This window comes from Heterodontus francisci, chromosome 46 (assembly GCF_036365525.1).
Source record: "Heterodontus francisci isolate sHetFra1 chromosome 46, sHetFra1.hap1, whole genome shotgun sequence".
In the NCBI taxonomy this organism is placed as follows: domain Eukaryota; kingdom Metazoa; phylum Chordata; class Chondrichthyes; order Heterodontiformes; family Heterodontidae; genus Heterodontus; species Heterodontus francisci.
Genome location: NC_090416.1, coordinates 9,230,760 through 9,237,171, shown reverse-complemented (window position 1 = coordinate 9,237,171; position 6,412 = coordinate 9,230,760).

The following is a 6,412-nucleotide window of genomic DNA, read 5'->3' as shown; positions in this document are numbered from 1 at the left end:
TGTTTACAGTCAGTCTCCGGGACTCAGACTGTTTACAGTCAGTCTCGGGAACGCAGACTGTTTACAGTCAATCTCGGGAACGCAGACTGTTTACAGTCAGTCTCGGGGACTCAGACTGTTTACACACAGTCTTGGTGACACAGACTGTTTACAGACAGTCTCGGGAACGCAGAATGTTTACAGTCAGTCTCCGGGACTCAGACTGTTTACAGTCAGTCTCGGGAACGCAGACTGTTTACAGTCAATCTCGGGAACGCAGACTGTTTACAGTCAGTCTCGGGGACACAGACTGTTTACACACAGTCTCGGTGACACAGACTGTTTACAGTCAATCTCGGGAACGCAGACTGTTTACAGTCAGTCTCGGGGACTCAGACTGTTTACAGTCAGTCTCGGGAACGCAGACTGTTTACAGTCAGTCTCGGGGACTCAGACTGTTTACAGTCAGTCTCGGGAACGCAGACTGTTTACATTCAGTCTGAGGGACACAGACTGTTTACAGTCCGTCTCAGGGACACAGAATGTTTACAGTCAGTCTCAGGGGCACACGCTGTATACAGTCCGTCTGAGGGACACAGACTGTTTAATGTCAGTCTCGGGGACGTGGACTCTTTACAGTCACTCTCGGCGACGCAGACTGTTTCCAGTCAGTCTCAGGGAACAGACTGTTTACAGTCAGTCTGAGGGACACAGACTGTTTACAGTCAGGTTCAGGGACACAGACTGTTTACAGTCAGTCTCAGGGACACAGTTGAGAGTCAGTCTCGGGGCAACAGACTGTTTACAGTCAATCTCAGGGACACAGACTGTTTACAGTCAGTCTCAGAGACACAGACTGTGTACAGTCAATCTCAGAGACACAGACTGTTTACAGTCCGTCTGAGGGACACAGATTGTTTACATTCCATCTGTGGGACACAGACAGTTTACAGTCAGGCTCGGGACACAGACAGTTTACATTCAGTCTGAGGGACACAGACTGTTTACAGTCAGTCTTGGGGCGCAGACAGTTTACGTTCCGTCTGAGGGACACAGACTGTTTACAGTCAGTCTCAGGGACACAGACTGTTTACAGTCAGTCTGAGGGACATAGACTGTTTACAGTCAGGTTCAGGGACACAGACTGTTTACAGTCAGTCTCAGGGACACAGTTGAGAGTCAGTCTCGGGGCAACAGACTGTTTACAGTCAATCTCGGGGACACAGACTGTTTACAGTCAGTCTCAGAGACACAGACTGTGTACAGTCAATCTCAGAGACACAGACTGTTTACAGTCCGTCTGAGGGACACAGACTGTTTACATTCCATCTGTGGGACACAGACAGTTTACAGTCAGGCTCGGGACACAGACAGTTTACAGTCAGTCTGAGGGACACAGACTGTTTACAGTCAGTCTCGGGGAGGCGGACTGTTTTCACTCAGTCTCGGCTAGACAGACTCTTTACCGTCAGTCTGAGGGACACAGTCTGTTTACAGTCAGTCTGAGGGACACAGACTGTTTAATGTCAGTCTCGGGGACGCGGACTCTTTACAGTCACTCTCGTAGACGCAGACTGTTTACAGTCAGTCTCAGGGGTACAGACCGTTTACATTCAGTCTCAAGAACACAGACTCTTTCCAGTCAGTCTGAGGGAGTCAGACTGTTTACAGTCAGTCTGAGGGACACAGACTGTTTACAGAGTTTACAGTCAGGTTTAGGGACGCAGACTGTTCACAGTCAGTCTCGGGGAGGCAGACTGTTTACAGTCAGTCTCGGAGACGTAGACTGTTTACAGTCAGTCTCGGGGATGCAGACTGTTTACAGTCAGTCTCGGGGACGCAGACTGTTTACAGTCAGTCTCGGGGATGCAGACTGTTTACAGTCAGTCTCGGGGACGCAGACTGTTTACAGTCAGTCTCGGGGATGCAGAGTGTTTACAGTCAGTCTCGGGGACGCAGATTCTTTACAGTCAGTCTCAGGGACACAGTCTGTTTACAGTCAGTCTCAGGAACACAGACTGTATATAGTCAGTCTGAGGGACACAGACTGTTTACAGCCCGTCTCGGGGACAGAGAATGTTTACAGTCCGTCGGAGGTACACAGACTGTTTACATTCCGTCTGTGGGACACAGAAAGTTTGCAGTCAGGCTCGGGACACAGACAGTTTACAGTCAGTCTTGGAGACGCAGACTGTTTAGAGTCAGTCTCGGGGACACAGACTGTTTACAGTCAGTCTCGGGTACGCAGACTGTTTACAGTCAGTCTCGGAGACGCAGACTGTTTAGAGTCAGTCTCGGGGACGCAGACTGTTTACTGTCAGTCTCAGGTACGCAGACTGTTTACAGTCAGTCTCGGGGACGCAGACTGTTTACAGTCAGTCTCGGAGACGCAGACTGTTTACAGTCAGTCTCGGGGACGCAGACTGTTTACAGTCAGTCTTGGGGACGCAGATTCTTTATAGTCAGTCTCAGGGACACATACTGTTTACAGTCGGTCTCAGGGACACAGTCTGTTTACAGTCAGTCTCAGGGACATACACTGTTTACGGTCAGTCTGAGGGAATCAGCCAGTTTACAGTCAGTCTTGGCGACACAGACCGTTTACAGTCAATCTGAGGGAGACAGATTGTTTACAGTCAGTCTATGGGACACAGATTGTTTCCAGTCAGTGTGAGGGACACAGATTGTTTCCAGTCAGTCTATGGGACACAGATTGTTTCCAGTCAGTCTGAGGGACGCAGATTGTTTACAGTCAGTCTGAGGGACACAGACAGTTTACAGTCAGTCTGAGGGACACAGACAGTTTACAGTCAGTCTGAGGGACACAGATTGTTTCCAGTCAGTCTGAGGGACGCAGATTGTTTACAGTCAGTCTGAGGGACACAGACAGTTTACAGTCAGTCTGAGGGACACAGATTGTTTACAGTCAGTCTATGGGACACAGATTGTTTCCAGTCAGTCTCGGGGACACAGATTGTTTCCAGTCAGTCTCGGGGACACAGACAGTTTACAGTCAGTCTGAGGGACACAGATTGTTTACAGTCAGTCTATGGGACACAGATTGTTTCCAGTCAGTCTCAGGGACACAGACAGTTTACAGTCAGTCTGAGGGAGACAGATTGTTTACAGTCAGTCTATGGGACACAGATTGTTTACAGTCAGTCTCAGGGACGCAGATTGTTTCCAGTCAGTCTGAGGGACACAGATTGTTTACAGTCAGTCTATGGGACACAGACAGTTTACAGTCAGTCTCAGGGACACAGACAGTTTACAGTCAGTCTGAGGGAGACAGATTGTTTACAGTCAGTCTATGGGACACAGACAGTTTACAGTCAGTCTGAGGGACACAGATTGTTTACAGTCAGTCTATGGGACACAGATTGTTTACAGTCAGTCTCAGGGACACAGATTGTTTACAGTCAGTCTGAGGGACACAGATTGTTTCCAGTCAGTCTGAGGGACGCAGATTGTTTCCAGTCAGTCTATGGGAGACAGATTGTTTCCAGTCAGTCTGAGGGACACAGATTGTTTACAGTCAGTCTATGGGACACAGATTGTTTCCAGTCAGTCTGAGGGACACAGATTGTTTCCAGTCAGTCTGAGGGACACAGATTGTTTCCAGTCAGTCTATGGGACACAGATTGTTTCCAGTCAGTCTGAGGGACACAGATTGTTTCCAGTCAGTCTCAGGGACACAGATTGTTTACAGTCAGTCTATGGGACACAGACAGTTTACAGTCAGTCTCAGGGACACAGACAGTTTACAGTCAGTCTGAGGGAGACAGATTGTTTACAGTCAGTCTGAGGGACACAGATTGTTTACAGTCCGTCTGAGGGACACAGACAGTTTACAGTCAGTCTGAGGGACACAGATTGTTTACAGTCAGTTTCAGGGACACAGATTGTTTACAGTCTGTCTGAGGGACACAGATTGTTTCCAGTCAGTCTCAGGGACACAGACAGTTTACAGTCAGTGTTTGGGACACAGATTGTTTACAGTCAGTCTCAGGGACACAGATTGTTTACAGTCAGTCTGAGGGACACAGATTGTTTCCAGTCAGTCTCAGGGACACAGACAGTTTACAGTCAGTCTGAGGGACACAGATTGTTTACAGTCAGTCTGAGGGACACAGACAGTTTACAGTCAGTCTGAGGGACACAGACAGTTTACAGTCAGTCTGAGGGACACAGATTGTTTCCAGTCAGTCTGAGGGACGCAGATTGTTTACAGTCAGTCTGAGGGACACAGACAGTTTACAGTCAGTCTGAGGGACACAGATTGTTTACAGTCAGTCTATGGGACACAGATTGTTTCCAGTCAGTCTCGGGGACACAGATTGTTTCCAGTCAGTCTCGGGGACACAGACAGTTTACAGTCAGTCTGAGGGACACAGATTGTTTACAGTCAGTCTATGGGACACAGATTGTTTCCAGTCAGTCTCAGGGACACAGACAGTTTACAGTCAGTCTGAGGGAGACAGATTGTTTACAGTCAGTCTATGGGACACAGATTGTTTACAGTCAGTCTGAGGGACGCAGATTGTTTCCAGTCAGTCTGAGGGACACAGATTGTTTACAGTCAGTCTATGGGACACAGACAGTTTACAGTCAGTCTCAGGGACACAGACAGTTTACAGTCAGTCTGAGGGAGACAGATTGTTTACAGTCAGTCTATGGGACACAGACAGTTTACAGTCAGTCTGAGGGACACAGATTGTTTACAGTCAGTCTATGGGACACAGATTGTTTACAGTCAGTCTCAGGGACACAGATTGTTTACAGTCAGTCTGAGGGGCACAGATTGTTTCCAGTCAGTCTGAGGGACGCAGATTGTTTCCAGTCAGTCTATGGGACACAGATTGTTTCCAGTCAGTCTGAGGGACACAGATTGTTTACAGTCAGTCTATGGGACACAGATTGTTTCCAGTCAGTCTGAGGGACACAGATTGTTTCCAGTCAGTCTATGGGACACAGATTGTTTCCAGTCAGTCTGAGGGACACAGATTGTTTACAGTCAGTCTATGGGACACAGATTGTTTCCAGTCAGTCTGAAGGACGCAGATTGTTTCCAGTCAGTCTGAGGGACACAGATTGTTTACAGTCAGTCTATGGGACACAGACAGTTTACAGTCAGTCTCAGGGACACAGACAGTTTACAGTCAGTCTGAGGGAGACAGATTGTTTACAGTCAGTCTATGGGACACAGACAGTTTACAGTCAGTCTGAGGGACACAGATTGTTTACAGTCAGTCTATGGGACACAGATTGTTTACAGTCAGTCTGAGGGACACAGATTGTTTACAGTCAGTCTGAGGGACACAGATTGTTTACAGTCAGTCTATGGGACACAGACAGTTTACAGTCAGTCTCAGGGACACAGACAGTTTACAGTCAGTCTGAGGGAGACAGATTGTTTACAGTCAGTCTATGGGACACAGACAGTTTACAGTCAGTCTGAGGGACACAGATTGTTTCCAGTCAGTCTATGGGACACAGATTGTTTACAGTCAGTCTATGCGACACAGATTGTTTACAGTCAGTTTCAGGGACACAGATTGTTTACAGTCAGTCTATGGGACACAGACAGTTTACAGTCAGTCTGAGGGACACAGATTGTTTACAGTCAGTCTATGCGACACAGATTGTTTACAGTCAGTTTCAGGGACACAGATTGTTTACAGTCAGTCTATGGGACACAGATTGTTTACAGTCAGTCTCAGGGACACAGACAGTTTACAGTCAGTCTCAGGGACACAGACAGTTTACAGTCAGTCTGAGGGAGACAGATTGTTTACAGTCAGTCTATGGGACACAGATTGTTTACAGTCAGTCTGAGGGACACAGATTGTTTCCAGTCAGTCTGAGGGACACAGATTGTTTACAGTCCATCTGAGGGACACAGACAGTTTACAGTCAGTCTGAGGGACACAGATTGTTTCCAGTCAGTTTCAGGGACACAGATTGTTTACAGTCTGTCTGAGGGACACAGATTGTTTCCAGTCAGTCTCAGGGACACAGACAGTTTACAGTCAGTGTTTGGGACACAGATTGTTTACAGTCAGTCTCAGGGACACAGATTGTTTACAGTCAGTCTGAGGGACACAGATTGTTTCCAGTCAGTCTCAGGGACACAGACAGTTTACAGTCAGTCTGAGGGACACAGATTGTTTACAGTCAGTCTTTGGGACACAGATTGTTTACAGTCAGTCTATGGGACACAGATTGTTTCCAGTCAGTCTGAGGGACGCAGATTGTTTACAGTCAGTCTGAGGGACACAGACAGTTTACAGTCAGTCTGAGGGACACAGATTGTTGACAGTCAGTCTATGGGACACAGATTGTTTCCAGTCAGTCTCGGGGACACAGATTGTTTCCAGTCAGTCTCGGGGACACAGACAGTTTACAGTCAGTCTGAGGGAGACAGATTGTTTAC